Raw genomic sequence first — 19,289 nt, 5'->3', positions numbered from 1 at the left:
TTTGGACTTAAGAGTGTGTATACATGTATGTGTGTATGTCTGTGTGTCTGTATATACACATATATATATTCTTAACCTGATGTCCAGAAGTCTATTATATACAATAGTGAATGTAAAATATATTAAATATATTTATAATAAATTTATTGTATATTATAAAATACATTATATATTAAATACTCTATCTACATACGTATAAAACCAAGTTTGTAGACATCAGGTTAATAGTCCCTGCCCTATAGCCTAGCTGAGTTAATTATTATTCCCTCATACCAACCCTGTGTTTTCCCTCACCCCTATGCTATTGCTCATGCTGTTTTCTACATCTAGAATGCTCTCCCTTCCTCTCTCTACCTCTTGAATTCTCTGATCCAGGGACCAATCCAACACCAACTAAAATTCCAATCCTTTCATACAGCATTCCCTGACTCCTCAATTAGGAGATTCCCCTTAAAACCCCACATAGCACTTTTGCTCTTCACTTACCTCATTACTTTGTAGCATGATTATTTGTCTGTATTCATTCCTCTTCCCAGAATTTGAATTCCACTAAGGCAGAGGCAGTATCAAAACTTTTTATCACACCTCTGAGTCCTTCAACTGTCCAAAACAATGTTCAAAATATCCCAATATCCCAATATCCCCTGAATATCCCAAGAGGTTCCTCTTTCCTTCTCAGGTACCTCCAGATGTCAGGGGTTCCTGCTGCCTCAGCACACAGCTCTGGAATCATCTACCATGCCCCTGGTGTCTAGCCACACCATCTTCCTCATCGATGGGTAAAATGAGGGGCTTGGATCAAATGATCTCTAAGGTCTTCTCTAGTTCTAACATTCCAACTCTCACATTCCAGGTAGTGATTAGATAAATCACAATAAGCAAGGTTGTGATTCATTTAAATGGCACCCAAACACATCCAGGTCAGCTGGGAGGTGGTACAACTACACCAAGCCAACATGCTAAAGCTTCAGTTAGGGAAGTGCCTCTTAGCCTTGAGCCCCTAAAGCAGTGATTGTTTTAATTAAGCATAAAGTAGGTAACTGTGTTTCACTTCTTGAACATAGCCAGAGGAGGGACTACTTAACATCTCAGTTTCCTTAACTATAAAATGATGGGGTTTGACTAGACGCCCTTAGCAACTCTAATTCTATGATCCTATGGCCTTAAGCCTCATTGACATCCTTCTGCTTAAGTGACTGTGGCATTCTGGAGTTAAAAGGTTAAATTTTGTAAATGGGCTACTTTTCAAGTTATTTTTTTTCTAAAAGATGTACAGAATCTGTTTTTTGTTGTTGTTCAGTCATTTCCAGTCATGTCTGAATATCTGTGATGCATTTGGGGTTTTCTTAGCAAAGATACTGGAATGGTTTGCCATTTCCTTCTCCAGCTCATTGTACAGATGAGGAAACTATGGCAAACAGAGTTAAATGACTTACCCAGGGTCACACATCTAATAAGTGTCTGAGGCTGATTTGAACTCAGGTCCCTCTGACTCCAAGGGTTCTAGCCACTGTGCCAGAATCCGTAAGGAGCTGCAATAAAATTATTCATTTTGAAAAAAGGGAACACACTTATGTCCACCTTAGAGTTGCTCCAAGTCTTGCATTTTCACATTGCTTTAAAAACAAATGAAAAACCACAATAATTTTGATTGCTTTTGGTTTTATTGATCCTTTTCTTAAAATTTTGTGGGTTTTTAAAAATTATCATTTTCCAGTAACTATCACTATACCCCTTAGTGTGGAAAAAAAAGAAAGGAAAATAGTTAAACCTGACCAACTGGCACAATGGATCCATATTACTACATATGTAACACTCCACACTCATTATTCATCACCTTTCTACCAAGAGGAGAGAATTGTGTTGTATCATTAGTGCTTTGGAGCCAAGATTGGTCATGATGGTTAATCTGAATTCTAGTTTTTGTTTTGTGTTGTTTTAATTTATACAATTATGGTCATTATGTGTATTTTTCTTCTGGCTCTGCATTGTTCCCTTTGCATCCATCCTTAAAGAGCTTCACATGTTTCTCTGAATTCCTCCTATCTACCATATCTCTTGGCAGAATGATATTCCATTATACTTCCCCCAATCAACCCTTTTGTTTCCAGTTTTTTACTACTACAAAAAGTGCAACTTTGAATATTTTGGTTTAAATTGGACCTTTCTTTCTATCTTTGACTCTTTAGGGTATGTGCCCAATAATAGGATCTCTAGGTCAAAAAGCATGGATTGTTTAGTGAGTTTTCTTGATTCATTCCCCTTTGTTTTCCAAAACTGTTGTACACAACACCAACGATACATTAGTGCCCCTTTCTTAACACAGTCCCTCTAAATATTGACTATTTCCACCTGTCATTTTGTGACTTGCGTGACTTTTTGCTATTAATATGCTTCTACTATGTTATTTGGTTAATATCTGTGAACCTGGAGAGAAATAAAATCACACCTTCTCTACAAATCTCATCATTTCCCCAGGTAAGACACATGACCTAGTATAATGGAAAGAGCATTAATTTTGATAATCAGAGTGTCTGGATTTAAAGCACAGCTATGCTGCTAATTATCTGTGTGAATTTAGACAAGTCATTTACTCTTTCTGGGCCCTAGTTCCCAAACTTAGCAATTGAAAGAGTTGGAATAAATAACTACTAATGTCCTCAAATATTTTAACAGTGTGTATGTAGTACCCCCTCCCAGAGCTATCTCTCCAACTAAGTACTCAGGGACTTGCCAATGGCACCCTCAAAAAGAGACTACTACCCTAGGTTCCAAAGTATTTTTCTGAAACTATAGTTTATGAGCCCCAACCAGTGAGATTCTTTAATAGTCAGACAGTAGATACAATGAGTTCAAAGCAAAGTCATTTATTAAGATGGCAAAGTAATAATGATAGTTACAAAAATCTCTCCTTTCCATCCCATCCTCCCCCTCATAAAACTAGGGCATTGTCTTCCACAACTACACACAGCATTCATGGGAATAGTGGATACAAACTTAGGGTTCTCTGGTAGTGAAATAGAGAAGTAGGCACACAAGTGGCCAGGGCAACTCACAACCAGTACTACTGGGCCCTGACATCTATTATCTTCTTGTGATATCCTCATTCTGCCCCTACCCCACACCGTTGCCATTGGTACACCATCTTTTCTGGGATGGTCAATCAGCCAGGCTCCCTGAGACTACTCCTCCACACTTCTCAGACTAGCTCTCTCTTGAATCATAATTGGCTTTTTTTCTCTGGTTCCAGAAGTCCTCCTGATCCTTGAAACAGCATCTCACCCCCAACTCTGTGTCTATGTCTCTCTTTGCTCCTACTGGGGGAGTACTTCTCCTGCTGAATGCCATGCCATGTTGGGGTGTGTGTGTGTGTGTGGGTGTGTGTGTGTGTGTGTGTGTGTGTGTGTGTGTGTGTGAAAACATCTCTCCCTGGCTGCCTTCTGGCAAAGGCTCAGGGTTCACACTGCTATACAAAAGGTGCTTCCTGCCTCATCTTTGCCTTGACTCCTTCCTGGTTTGACAGGCTTAACTTCTTGAAGGCCACCAATTATATGGCCAATTCTAGGGCATCTTTCCATTGTTTTCCAATTCTATCAGGAAAATACTTTCACCCTTTATAAAGGGATTATGGGCATAGTTTTATCTTTGGCGTTCAATTTTAATCCATTAACAACTCATCTGTTACCTGTCTCCTTCTATTTTATCATTGGTTGGCAGTGGTGGGGCAGGACAAAAATCAATTGATCAGGAACTAACTTATCCCACTCCCTAAAAACTTTATTTTTTAAAAAACATTTAAATTGAATTTTAAAAGAGAATAATCTAATGTAGAGGAAAATGTTCTGATTCTACAATCAAGAGACCTGGGGTCAAAATCTTGCTAAAAGCTATGTGATCATGGGCAAGTCATTTGTTCTCAGTTTTATAAGCTATAAAATAGGCATAAGGATGATTACACAACTGGCCTACCAGGTTTGTTGAGAGGAAAATGCTTTGTAAACCTTAAGGAGCTACATAAATGTGAATTATTATGATTAGTTTTTTTCCTGCAAGCCTTTCCAACTTGAATTTCCAACTGCCACGATCTACACCACTCTCTTTTACACAAAATATGTTTGTGCTATTACGAGCTCACCACACACTTTGTTATATGGGTTTGTTTTGAATGGCTATTTGCAACTGGGTCTTAGATTACAATTTTCTTAAGTTCAAGGTCCATATTTTTTTTGGTTCATTTGTTCAAGTCAAAACAAAGCTGAAATATGGCTACTGTTGCTGCTCTTCCTGCTCCCCATAATCACACTCTCCCAGGATCCAATTTCGGCAATTTAAGGAATCTAGCTGGTACAGTATTTTATTCTATATAAAAATAAATTTTAAAAGTGAGTTACTCCCCCATCTCTACCAGGGCCTCGGTTTCCTCATGTGTAAAATGAGAGGGTCAGACTAGAAGGCTGCTCTAGATTCTGTGAGTCTATATCCTCAGTCATTATCCTCAGATTTAGTAATAAAAGGATACTGAATTTAGCTATTGTTTCTGCTATGAGAAAAAAATGAGCACTAAAGTAGAAAGCTGCCTTCTAGTGAGGATAGACTTAAAATGACTGCAAAGGTAAGATCTATAGTAAAAACAGTGCTCAGTTCAGCTTGTGTTTCAGAACACTTAAGAATTTTTTCAAATGTTTTCATGTAAATTACTGTTGTAATCTAGTGGAGCTTTTAGAAAGGGAATATATACTTCCAAAAATATATAGTAATCACAAATATACAAACTTACTCCCCCACCCTCTCCAGCACATGGGAGGCATAAGCCCCTCCCTGATTGCACCACCTCAGCCTCTGGGTAGGAGGAGAGGAATAGGTTCATAGGGTAGCTTGGGTCTCATAGAGCACAATCCCTGTTCTGAATCCGAAACTCCTCTTGGACTCAAGTCCCAGGCACTCTGGTTCCTCAGGGCTTCCATGCCTGACCCTGCCTGCAATCCTGGTACCAAGCTCACCATGGCTCAAACTCCCAGCCCTTGAGGATCACTCCCAATACCTGAAACTGAGGACAGACTACACAGAATAGAAACAAATACCCCCAGGAGCATTTGGAACTGGGGTAAAAGAGAGGTAAGCAGAGGAAGGCAAGTTCTTCCCCTTTTACCAGTTTAGTTCATGTCATCCACGCTGGACATAGCAGATAGGAGTAGCTGAGAAGGCTCAGCCAAAAACATGTCAGGAAGACACAGACAGATAATCAAAGAGGCTACCCCCACCACTAGGTGGTAAGGGACACCAGGGGCTCCATGTTAGCTAAGCTGGGCATGCTCAAAAGGCAGTTGGGGTAATACCGTATTTATTTATTATACTTTCAGCATTTAGCCAAACATCCACAGAGGACTAATAAAAAATAATAGAAATAAAAACAATACAAAAATCAGAATTCAGATTAAAGATAAAGATAAGAGACTGGTGTCTTGGTTCTAAAGTGCTAATTATACAATCACAACTGAGTCCTCTTGCTAGAGAAATGATGAATTATGGGTGTAGAGTATTACATATTCAGATTCATATTGGACTCTTTAAAAACAAATTGAGTTTTGGGAGCCAAGATGGTGGAGTAAAAGCAGTGACTTACTTGAGCTCTCCCCCAAACCCCTCCAAATACCTGTAAAAAATGGCTCTAAATAAATTCTAAAGCAGCAGAACCCACAAAAAGACAGAGTGAAACAAATTTACAGCCCAAGACAACTTGGGTGGTTGATTGGAAAGGTATATTGAGCCGGGTGGGAGAGGAGCACAGTTTAGCATGGGCCCACAGGCAAAAACCAGGCCTCAGTGAATCTGGAGCAGGCCTCAAAGAACTGAATCACAGGAAGCTGTGGCAATTTCCAGACTTCTCAACCCACAAACGCCAAAGACAACTTAGAAGGTCAGTAGGAAAGGTCTGTGACCACAGTAAAAGAGAAGCTCAGCCCCAGGCCCAGTCCCAACGTAACCCCAGGGCAGCAGCTGCTTCTGAAGCTCAGCCCACAGACAGAGGGGTAATTGAGTGGCTGATCAGAAGGGGATTGCAGGGATCTCTTTGCTGGTACTGAGGCAGGATTCACCTGCTTTGCCTGTGCTTGGATCAGGTTCGTGGTTCTGGGTGGCAGTCCTGGGGTGAGAAAGAGCGCTGGCATGGTAGAGTTCATGGTGGCAGTGGAAAGGGAATCCTCCTCACAGTTCCAAGGCAGAAAAGAGTGCTTGTGGTCACTCATAGATCCAAGTACAGGCCAGGAAAAGAGTAAATACCTAGCCCTTGATCATACTACTTTGGAAGAACTGAAAATTTATAGGTCCCTAGAAGTATCTTTGAAAACAGCTGTACAAAACCCTAGAAGCTTGAGACAGTATATTCTCCACACTGGAAGCAGACACCTACCTGAACAAAGAGCTTAATAGTCAAGTAATTGACTGGGAACATGAGCAAACTGCACAAAAAAAAGTCAGACCATAGAATCTTTCTTTGGTGACAAAGAAGATCAAAACATACAACCAGAAGAAGAAAACAAAGTCAAAGCTCCTACATCCAAAGCCTCCAAGAAAAATATGAATCAGTCCTAGGCCATGGAAGAGCTCAAAAAGGATTTTGAGAAGCAAGTAAGAGAAGTAGAGGAAAAGCTGGGAAGAAAAATAGGAGTGATGCAAGAAAATCAAGAAAAGCTAGTCAACAGCTTGCTAAAGGAGACCCAAAAAAATACTGAAGAAAATAACACTTTAAAAAATAGCCTAACCCAAATGGCAAAAGAGGTCCAAAAAGCCAATGAGGAGAAGAATGCCTTAAAAAGCAGAATTGGCCAAACAGAAAAGGAAGTCCAAAAACTTACTGAAGAAAATACTTCCTTAAAAATTAGGATGGAACAATTGGAAGCTAGTGACTTTATGAGAAATCAAGACACTGTAAAACAAAACCAAAAGAATAAAAAAATAGAAAACAATGTGAAATATCTTATTGGAAAAACAACTGACCTGGAAAATAGATCCAAGAGAGATAATTTAAAAATTATTGGATAATCTGAAAGCCATGATCAAAAAAAGAGCCTAGACATCATCTTTCAAGAAATTATCAAGGAAAATTGCCCTGATATTCTAGAACCAGAGGGCAAAATAGAAATTGAAAGAATCCACTGACCTCCTCCTGAAAGAGATCCCCAAAGGAAAATTCCTGAGATTATTGTAGCCAAATTCCAGAGTTCCCAGGTCAAGGAGAAAATATTGCAAACAGTCAGAAAGAAACAATTCAAGTATTGTGGAAACACAATCAGGATAACACAAGATTTAATAGCTTTCTACATTAAGGGACTGCAGGGCTTGGAATATAATATGCCGTAGGGCAAAGGAGATAGGATTACAACCAAGAATCACCTACCCAGCAAAACTGAATATAATCCTTCAGGGGAAAAAATGGTAATTCAGTGAAATAGAAGACTTTCAAGCAATCTTGATGAAAAGACCAGAGCTGAATAGAAAATTTGACTTTCAAATACAAGACTCAAGAGAAACATGAAGAGGTAAACAGGAAAGAGAAATCATAAGGGACTTATTAAGGTTGAACTGTTTACATTCCTGCATGGAAAGATGATATTTGTAACTCATGAGTCCTTTGTCAGTGTTAGGGTAGTTGGAGGGAAAAAATTATATGTATGTTTATAGATAGATAGATAGATAGATAGAGAGCACAGAGTGAGTTGAAGATGAAGGGGTGATATCTGGAGAATAAAATTAAGGGGTGAGAGAGGATTACACTGGGAGAAGGAGAAAAGGAGAGGTAGAAGGGGATAAATTATCTCACATAAAACAGATAAGAAAAGGCTTTTACAGTAGAGAGGAAATAGGGGAAGGTGAGAGGGAATGAGTGAATTTTATTTTCATGGGATTTGCCTGAAGGAGGGAATAACATACACACTCAATTGGGTATGGAAATCTATCTTACCCTACAGGAAAATAGGGGGGAAGGGACAAGAGATCAGGGGGATGATAGAGGGGAGGGCAGATTGGGGGAGGGGGTAATCAGAAGCAAACATTTCTAAGGAGGTACAGGAAGAGAGAATAGAATAAATGGGGGGGCAGGATAGGATTAAGGGAAATATACTTAGTTTTTTACAACATGACTACTATGGAAGTATTTTGCGTGACCACACATATATAACCTGTATTGAGTTGCTTGCCTTCTCAATGAGGGTGGGTGGGGAGAGTGGAAGGGAGAAAATTTGGAACCCAAAGTTTTAAAAACAAATGTTAAAAAAATTGTTTTCACATGCAAATGGGAAATAAGATATACAGGAAATGAGGTATAGAAATCTATCCTGCCTTACAAGAAAATAGAAAGGGAAGGGTATAAGAGAAGGGGAGTAGGGATAGAAGGGAGGGCAGATTAGGGGAAGGGGTATTCAGAATGCATGCCATTCTGGGGTAGGGGGAGGGACAAGATGGGGAGAAAATTTGAAACTCAAAATATTGTGGAAATAATTTTTTTTAAAAATTTGATAAGTTTTATTTTTTTGTGTTTTTTTTGTTGTTGTTAGCCATGGCAATCGTATCAATTGACACAATAATTTTTTTGGTAATTTTACTATAATTGATTTTCTTATTTATACAAACATATTTTACAATTACAAATAATTTTAAGCATATATTATAATTTTATTTTGAAATAAAAATTTCATTCCACTATCTCTATTTTATTTGCCTTAAGGAATAAAAAAACAGATATTCTTAAATTCCAGTCATTTTAGTATTAAAAATCACAAATATTCAAACACACAAAGAACAAAAATGATAACACATAAATTTTTGTTTTTAAAATGTGTAAATTTACTTTAATAAAGTCCTTAAAAAGTTATGGTATACGTTTTCATGTTCTCTTCTGAATTTCCCCTCCTTTTCCATGTGTTTCTCCAGTTTTCTGTTGTTAATGTTATTTACATAGATGGATATTGTTCTTTTGATTCTACTTCCTTCACCCCATATCACTCCATGTTTGTTCCTTTACTTCTTAATCTTCTGCCTATTGGTTTTATTTTTATAATTCAATGAATTAATCATTTAATCGCATGGATGTGCCACAATTTACTCAGCTATTCCTTAATTACTTGAATCCATGAGCTTTTCCCAATTTTTTCTTATTATAATGTTTCTAGGAATATCATTGTACAATTTTTTTCTTGTCAATAACATCCACAGGGAACACTGGGTCAAAAAGTAGGAAGAGTTTTATAGCTCTTATTAGATAATGCCATATTGTTTTCCAAAAGGATTGCAACAATTCACGGTTTTGCCAGCAAAGCACTAATGTTCCTGTTTTTCCATAGTCCTGTTCCAAATCATTTTATGGTAGACAGGCTCAGCAACTGTCATAAATTAATTTTTAAAATTTTCTACATTGAAAGCTAGAAGTTACATAACCTAATTTACCATTTGGATACCTACTATAGTGATCCAGGTAAAAGGGAGCAAGGACTTGACCTAGGTTGTCACAGTAAGAAGTGTTCACGAATTGTCCAATACCAACTCCTCTTAACTTCATAGAACTGCATTGAAAATTATGATGAAATGTGTTGTCTATCACAAGAGGTATGATACTCTGTCACCAGGCATGTTATTGTTGTTCAGTCATTTCTGACTCTTTGTGACCCCATTTGGAGTTATCTAGGCAAAGATATTGGAGTGGTTTGCTATTTTCTTCTGAGGAATTGAGGCAAACAGGGTTAAGTGACTTGCCCAGGGTCACACAGTTAGTAAGTGTCTGAGGATGGATTTGAACTCATGAAGATGAATCTTCCTGATTCCAAGCCCAGTGCTCTATCCACTGTGCCACCTAGCTACTATGAATACATTGCAAAAAGAGCTGGACCCAAGAGACCAGGATTCAAGTTAGACATTTACTCTAACTAATTGCATGCCCTAGGGCAATTGGCTTCTCTTTGAGCCTTGGTTTCCCCATGTGTGAAACAAGGGGCTTGGAGTAGATGACTTAAAATCCCTTATAGTGTTAACATTATGTGATTGTAAGATAAACAGTTATGAGATAGCTAAAGGAGGATATGGAACCTTTATGCCTTTAAAATTCTTAGACTAGAATCACAGTGTAGTACCAGAATAAACCTTGAAAATGTTTGCCATATACACATGTGAAAGGCCAGGAACACAATTAGGCAAGGGAAAGACTGGACTGAGTTTTTTTCCAGGGCCTTTCTCCCCTTCCCAACACTCCGTTGCATGGTAGAATAAAAGAGTTTTGTAATTGAGAAAATGGAGCTGACTTCTGAGGTCCTTTTAAGCTCACATTTACACTAACTCCAAACTTCAAGAGTTCTTGGCAGTTTGCTGAAAGAGTAACCTCTAAATCAAGAGTTCTTAAGCTTTTTTGTGTCATGGACCTTTTGGGCAGTCTTTTGAAGCCTATGGACCTTTTCTCAGAATTACGCTTTGAAGTGCATAAAGCAAAATACATAAAACTACAAAGGAAACCAATTGTACTGAAATTAAGAAAAGATTGCAAAAGAAACAATGAAGATGTTCCCATCCAATTTCATGGATCCTTTGAAATCTAGCTATGCTTCTCTACTGGGTCGGTGGACTCTAGGTTAAGACTTACTTTAAATGGATAGCATCTGAGAAGAGTTTAGCTGCAGAAATTAATCATTTGGTTGACACGGGCAATTTGGTGCATACTCCATGAGATGGCCCCTATTATATAAGCAGAAATTTGAAGATGATTCAGTAGTTTCTCAATAGGGAAACACATGATTTTTTTTTTTTTAACAACGGGGTGATATGATAAAGGACAGATTGAACCAGGGAGTAAATGGATGTGGAAAAAATCTCCAAAAAAGATATTGTAATGGTCCTGATGGGTGCTGAGAGCCTGTACTCTGGGAGTGTCATGGGGAACAAAAAGGATGGGATGACTGCAAGAGATGTTGTGAAAACAGAAATGACAGGAGTTGGGTAATTGAGTAGATTTCAGAAGTGAGGAAGAAGGGAAACTCAAAGATAACCCCAAGGCTATAAACATGGAAGAAATGGTGAAAAGGTCATGTCAAAGACAGAAAGAATAAAGACAGTAAGATGAACAAATTTAGAATGAAAGAAAATAAGCTCTCTTTTTTTTTAACGTTTAATTCTGAGATACTGTTGGGTCTTTTATATACAGCATAAATATGTTACAGGGAGTTTGAGATGGTAGAATCTTAGAATCTTAGCACTAGTAGGGACCTCTGTATTATGCTAGTTCAACCTATAAATGAATAGGATTCCCTAGGGCAAGTGTTGATCTAGTCTTTACTCAAAGATCTCCGGGGATCAGGAATCCACTGCCTCCTAATATAGGTTATTCACTGACAAAGAGCTCTAATTATTTTTCCTTACATTGAACTAAAATCTCCTCTGCACTTTTCAGCCATTGTTCCTAGGTTATCAATGATCTCTTCTAATTCTGATGGGCCTTCTCAGTCCCCATCCTTCCTGATCACTCGTCTCTTCTCTCTGAGCTTTCACAACACTGCCCTCTCCTGTTTCTCCTCCTACATTTATGATCACTCTCTCCTCCTAGACAGTCTCTCCTCTCTGAGCTTTCACAACACTGCCCTCTCCTGTTTCTCCTCCTACATTTATGATCACTCTCTCCTCCTAGACAGTCTCTCCTCTCTGAGCTTTCACAACACTACCCTCTCCTGTTTCTCCTCCTACATTTATGATTGCTCCTTCTCAGTCTCCTTTGTTGGTTCATCTTCCAGATCATGCCCTTTAATTATGGGTGCTCCCCAAGACTCTGTCCTAGATTCTCTAAACTTATTTTTCTACAATCTCTCCTTGCTGATCTCATCAGCCCCCATAGATTTAATTTATTATTTCTATTCTGCTGATTCCCAGATCTGTACATACAGTTTGGGTTTCTCCACTGAACTTCAGTCCTTACCACTATTGGCTTATGAGATATTTCATACTGGATTTCTGGAGACATCTCAAACTCAACATATCTAAAACTGAACTTACTATGCTTGCCCCCCAAACCAACACCTCTTCCCAACATTCCTCCTTCTGTTAAAGGGACCACTACTCCTTCAGTGTTTTGGGTTCCTGATATTGGTGTCAGGAGTGTGCTGAAGCCAGCTCAAACCTGTAGTTGATTGTTAAATTTTCAGTATAAGCATTTACACCTCAGAAACTGGCAAACACTATAAATCAGGGTTTGATTTATTGTTTTGTTGATTGCCTAGGCTTTAAAAAGTTATAGGAAAATGTTAATAAGGAAGATTGAACTCAAGATTGTGTCACAATTCAACAAGCTGATTGTTAACCATTTACCAGAAAATGTCTGGTCATAGGTAAACATGTGAATGAAATGGGAAAGGAAGGGGAGTGGAAGGAAGGAAAGGGAAGAGAATAAGGCAGGACAGGACAGGAGAGGTCATTGGTCACCTTTGAGAGAGCAATTCCAGTATTATAGATAGTATGATAGCCAGACAACAGGGGGTTGAGGAGAGAATAGATAATAAGGAAGTGGTATTTTTAAAAGAAGCTTAACAGAGAAAATTAAAAAAGAGGATTAGAGAAACCTAAGCATAATTATAAGCAGAAATAGACAAAGAAGGAGAGACTCTAAATGCATGGGAGATCAGAAATGCCTGCTAGACCAAGATTCTAGACAAGGCAGGAGGGAATGGGATTAAGGGTGAAGGCTAGCTTTAGTGTGGAGAAGGAATGTCTCTTCGGGGTTGAGAGGAAAGAAGGATAGAGTGGGTAATGATGCTAAAAACCTGTGGTGATTAAAGGAGAGGCTAAGGAAGCTGGGATAAGATGGCCTCAGTTTTCTTAATAAATTAGGAGACTAGATTATTATATAAGTGTGGGGATTGGGAATCAGGCTGGAGGGAAGATGACTAGAGAAAACATCTGGCATATATGCAGTTGTAAGTGAAACAGGGAGGCAGTTAAGTGGCGTGATAGATAGGATGGTGGATTTAGATCAGGAAGACCTGACTTCCGAAGCTGACTCAGACACCAGACTATCTATATGATCTTGAACAAGTTACTTAAACTTTCTCAGCTTCAATTTCCTCATCTGTAAAATGTGGAGAACAATAACACCTAGATCATAGGATTATTGTGAAAATCAGTTTAGATAAAATATTTAAAGTGCTATTTAAGAGGTGTTGGGTGGGGATACATTAAAGTGATTAACTATGAAATCAAGGCTGGGAATGGAGGTAAGTGAAATTAGAGTGGTGGAGACACTTTGGGACAGTAGAAATGAATCAGACAATGGGAGACGTGAAAGCATAGAAGGTTGTGACGGGAGACTTTAATTTCCAAGTTCTAAAACTTAGAGGTAGAGCAATTTTGTGCATGAAATATCTATTTAAGGTGGAACCAAGGTGGCAAGTGGCAAAATCTGGGTTTGGGGGAAGGGCATGAGAGAAAAGCCATGGGAGTTGATATGTATGAGGAATTAAGAAGTCAGATTCATGTTAACATAACTATTGAAATTTCTAAGCAGAGAAGGACACAGACAGAGAGAAAAGGAAGACTACTTAATCACCTACTTAAGTCACAGAGAAAGTTGAGTAAGTGATTTGGAGGCTAATAGATGAAGACAACAAATATTCGAACTCGTGCCTGGGGGTTGTAGTGCCTTGTTATAGAGCACCTTTCCAAGGCCTCCCTGTTCCCTGCCCCATCCCCCTGCATACTCACCCATCAGAGTAGGTACAGATATGTGCTTATCAGACACATAATTGACAATGATCTGTAACTCTGAGCGTGCGGTAAATGATAGTAAATAGTAAATCATCTTTGCTCTTCAGATCTCTTTTTTCTGCTGTCCTTGAAGTGTAAAGATGACTCTCTGAGTTCCAGAGGGTTGTAGGAAGGTGCTTTCCCCTTCTACCACCATAACTGGGCCATTAGCCATGAACTCATGACCTCTTAGGTAAGCCTGTGTCCAGGATGAGACTGCCTTGCATTTGTGGGGTTTTCTTCCTTTTGTTACACAGACTTGTGAGATCTCTAAAGGTAGCTGTCATCTTCTCATTCTTGGGCATCTGTTCAGCAGGGTATTGAACTCATGATTGGGTGGGGGTGAGGGGCAGGGGTTGTAGTGCAGCTATCAGTAGCTAAGAAATTGTATTGGAAACAGTGAGAGAGGAAGACTGGGAAAAGGGGAGTCACCCACAAAGAAGATGAATTTGGAGAAGAAGGACCCATTTGATATTGATAAGGTTATACTCAGTAGAGGTGAAGTGTAAAATTGCTAACAAGTAGTCTTGTTCCAAACGTACTAGCAAGGCTTGATACCAGCCTTTTGACATAGTGAAATCATTCCATGATAGTTTGTTGCTTAGCATTCTCTTTTCTGTGTTGGAATAAAACTACCTGTTCCATACCTGATTCATTTTTTGCACTCTGAGAAACTTTTTATGTTGCCTTCCCCAGCTTAGGAGGACTCCTTAGACTAGAGGCCAAAATAGAACTGTTCCTCAAGAATCTGAGGTGGAGGGATGGAATTAGAGACCTGGAGAGCCACCCCAGTACAATAGACCCAAGGCAGACCATGAGAGCACACAAAGGGCAGGAACTAGCAAAGGTTGCCAACCCTTGCCTCCACAGCCTAGAAATGCCTGACAAGTCACTATGCTGAGACCCCAAAGACCCAGCAGGTGGTTTATTCAGTCTTGGTCTCAAAATTATTCCAGACTGATTCCCACATTTCATACCCTGCTTACCCTCTGCCCTCCCACCCCCATGATTTAGGAATTTTTCTTGTAATTGGCCTCTGTAAATTTCTTTTCTTCTGTTTCAGGAAATATTTTAAAAATGGCTTTACTTGCAGTACTTCCTTAAATGGCAAGTCAGGTCACCATGAAAACTCAAGTTATAACTAAACAATAACCAGACAAATGATTTTACAACATAAGAAAAGGAAAAACCTAAGTGTCCCTTTCCACAGATAATCCACACAGAGTTCAGTTTGACTAAGAGGGCAAGGAAGAAATATCTTTAATCATTCTGGAGTGCCATACAGAGTCACTGCTGCATGCAGGAGGGAAGGGTACTTATTCTTTCCCTTTAAAGTACCCTTTAGTTCTAAGTCTTCACTCCAGTCACATTCAGTCTTGGGAGAGCCTGGCCCCAAAGGTGAGAGGTCAGGCTTCTATTTCTCAAACTCTCTGGTTCTTTATGCTCCACCCCAGAGCTCTAGAGAGAATCACTTAAAAGCTTATATTTGGCCCCAAAAGGGGAGTTGAAAGCTACTCCATGTATAATTTAGATGCAGCATGGGACAGTTATTTATTTCCTCCACACACACATAAAGAAATGCTTCAAACAAAAAAGCTTCCTAAGCAGTCATCACAAAAAGGATGATATGGTGACTCATAACCCTTTTTATTCTCCCCCAGGGAGTTGAAACAAAACATTAAAAACATGAAGCCATTAGTATGCCTATTAAATAGACATTTCACTGTCAGAATAATTCTCTCAAGGTCTTGTCTTCTGGCAAATCAGTCCAAGAGCTGGTCTCATCTTCTTTGAGGTGTTCATCTTCTCCTCCGAGAAATGCTGTAGTAGCCACTGTCTTCTATGATGTAGCCAACACTGACTGAGGTACCTTGAAGATCCCGAGATAGTTACTCCTGACAACTCCAGATCTCAGGACCACTGTTCAGGCCCCTACTAGGCTTGCATGGCCTGTAGCAAAGCAAAATTTGTTCAACAAAAGGGCCAAGCTCCAAGGACAGCATATGTGACACCATGTGGCACCAGAAAGTGTCCAGCTGCAAGGACAGCTTAGCATATATGGTACTGGAAGGGGTCCAATTCCAGCCTTTAACCATGGGGCATACTCTACCCAGAATCAATGTGGGAAGGTGGGGGGGGGCATTCTCTGATTGTACCTGTTTCACACGTAAAAGACTCAGAGTCAAAAACTCTGTGCTTAAGAAACATGATCCAAGCAATGGGATTGAGCATTGGATTTGCTGCTAAATTTGTCTAATATGTGGGTTCTTAACTTAAAGCCCATGTATAGATTTCATGGGGTCCATGAACCAGGAACAGGAAAGACTGAACTGAAATTTAACATTTCCACTAATGATTTAAAAGCATTATTCTGAGAAGGCTTCACCAGCCTGCCAAACGGGGTCCATGACTTAAAAAAAGTTAAGAACTCCGGATCTAACGCAATGCGTCCTACCTTGTCAACAAGTTCCTCCTCTTCACCTAAACTTCTTCCTCTTTAGAAGTCATCCTTGGTATTGGTTTTGCTAATCTCTTTTGAAGTTTTCCTCGTAATCATATTTGTAACCTAGGTGACCAATCCAAACTGTGCTACATGGGTCCCCATTCTATCTGGGGAAAGTTTTGTCCTGGAAGCTCCACCCTACTAATCTTGTTTGACCCTACAAATATCTCTGATTCCTTTTGTGGAGGTCCTCTTTTTCTTCTTTAGGTCACCTGGTTCCTCACTCCCTCTTGCTGGATCAGAGTGGGGAAAAGGGAGGAGGAAGAAAAAAGCAGCCGTTCTTCACTCTGAAGTTGGCTAGATGCAACCAGATGTTTACAAGTGCCATCCCTCCTGACACAGTATCAGAAACCAAGACAAAGGAATGATTGGGTCTGAAATGAGGTCTTCTGGGCATCTTCCTCCTCCCTCCCCATACTTTTCCAGAACTGAAGGACTGTAGGTATGAAACTCTGCCTTTTTTTTTTAAAACATATTGGTTAATTTTGCTGAACCTTTCTTTCCTCCTCTTTTTTTATTCTTTATTTTATGAGATAGCTCTCAGAAGAGGAGACAGAGCGACAAATTGGGAAATATAGGGAATAGTAAAATAAAAGACATCAATCAAAATTTATGTAAAATAAGTAATGAGGTCTTCTAGTTCTAGTAACCTCTTAACTACTCTAAATGTGTGTGAATTCTAGAGTTTTGCCCATCCTAATTCAATTCAACATTTTTAAAATGCTTACTATACATTAGGCACCAGATGTGGCACTGCTCTTCAAGAAGCTTGTAATCTAGTGGGGGTGGGGGAGAAAAGATATGTACCAAATGACAATATATGCACCTATAATGCAAGTGGAATATGCTAAGTGCCATAAGAATTATATAAAGTGTTATAAAGAAATAAACGTCATATTTCAATTCAGGGGATCAGAGAAGAATGCATGCCAAAGGTAGGTTTGAGCTGGTCCTTAAAGAACTGAGACCATGAACAGAAATGGAGGAGTCAGGACAGGAGCTGATTTCAAGAAGCAGCTGTGGAGTTTGATCATGGACATCTTGAGTTTGAGGCTTTGAGAGAATTTCAAGAATTCCAAGAGCTATCCAGTGGGAGTTGGAGATGTGGGAATGGAGTTTGAGGGAGAGGTCAGGGTTGAGAAGATATAGATTTATGATTCATTAACATAAAAGGGAAAATTGAAGCTTGATAACTGATGAGATCTAGGAGGGAGATTGTATACAAAGACAGATGAGAACAGAGTCAAAAACAACACTTTAGAGAATTAAGGTGGAAAAGGAACCAGAAAATGAGACAGAGAAAGAGAAATCCAAGAGGTAGGAGAACCAGATAGTGGATTTCTAGGGAAACTGAGGAAAGAGAGTTTAAAGAATAGGTAATGCTCAATAATGTCAGAGGCTACAGAAAAGCTGAGGAAGCAAAGGTGGAGGAAAGGTGATTGAGTTTGATGATTGGTACAACCTTAGTTATGATGAACAGAGGGACAAGCGGGCAGTTGTCTCATACTCTGTCCCTTCACTTCATAGTTCAAATACCAGAGTCTTTTTTCTACAAACTTTTTTCCAAGTTTCCAAGGTGGGGATATGGGTAGCATGGTACATTGGTAAGAGTGCCGGATTTGGAGGTAATAAACCTCGATTTAAATCCTTGCTTTGTCACTAGAAGTGACCTTAGGCAAGGCACATTACTTCTCCAGATCTCAATATCCTCATCTGCAAAAGGAGTCAGTTGCATGAGCAGACTTTTAAGGTTCCTTCTATTTCGAAATTTATGATCCTGTGACTTCTCCCTCCTCAAAAATCCTATACCATTTATTTTCATAATTTAGCACTTATACAGGGTGTCCCAAAAGTCTTAGTGCAACTTTAAGTTTTAGTTAAACAACATTCATTTAAACAATATTAAGCTTTAATAGCTTAAAAATGCACTAAGACTTTTGGGGGCACCCGGTATATTGCTTTATATTATAAAGTATTTTTTCAGAAGTATGTATAATAGCTTTCTAACCAGAAACTCTTCCTCCAGTCTTCCCTCTCCCCAAACCATCATTTATACATCCTCCAAAATAGCTGCCCTAACGTACAGGTCCATCACATAATTCTACTGCTATAGAACTTCAGTTGTTCCTTATTGCCTATAACCAGGGATGTGGTAGAGCTAGCTTATGGCTCATGATGGCCAGTCATTAAATTTTCAGTGGAAGGATTTATTCTGTTACCCTCCCCACAAAAAATCAGAAAATGCTACAGATCAGGGCTTGATTTATTGTTTCATTGATTGTCTAGACTTGAGAAACTGATGAAGAAAATGTTAATAATGCAACTTAAACCTAAAGTGTGCTGTGTGTGCATTCTTTTTTTTTTTCCTTTTTCTTGAGAGCTGGCTATTAAACATTTACTCGCACACTCCTGGTTGTAAGATGAAATACAAATTTCCTGGTCTGACATTCAAGGTCCTCTACAATTGTGAGGTCCTCCACAATCTGGCCCCAACTCATTTTTCCAGATTTGTGCCCTCTATTCCCTTCACAACTTTATATTCCATTCAAAGTGAACTGTTAGCTATTCTCTGATCTCAGTCTGAACTAAAAGGGATTTTGGATTATTTCTGTACATTAGCCTAGGTCATGCCCTATACCTGGAATATACACCCTTCTCATCTCCACTTTAAAAAATCTTTCTCCTTCTTTTATGGACCAGCACAGGTGATATTTCTTATACAAAACTTGCGTGACATCTCAACTGAAAGTGGTCTCTCCATCCTTAAATTTTCTCCAAGTACTTTGTATGGATCACTCCAGATGGTGAAAGATTATAAGCTGTATTACCTCATAAAAGAGTAAAAAGTGGTGAAAGGAAATACTATTTTTTACAAGTTTGGCAAGAGACCAAACTAATCAAAATGATTCCAAGAGTTTTTAGGATAAAACTAGAAGGATTATGGATAAAAATGGAAAAGATATATATTTTTATTATAGACTTTTTTCACCATCAAGGACAGTAAAGCTGCCACATTAGG

This window comes from Vombatus ursinus, unplaced genomic scaffold (genome assembly GCF_900497805.2).
Source record: "Vombatus ursinus unplaced genomic scaffold, bare-nosed wombat genome assembly UNPS02014772.1, whole genome shotgun sequence".
Lineage (NCBI taxonomy): Eukaryota > Metazoa > Chordata > Mammalia > Diprotodontia > Vombatidae > Vombatus > Vombatus ursinus.
Note: the sequence above shows the minus strand (reverse complement) of the source record.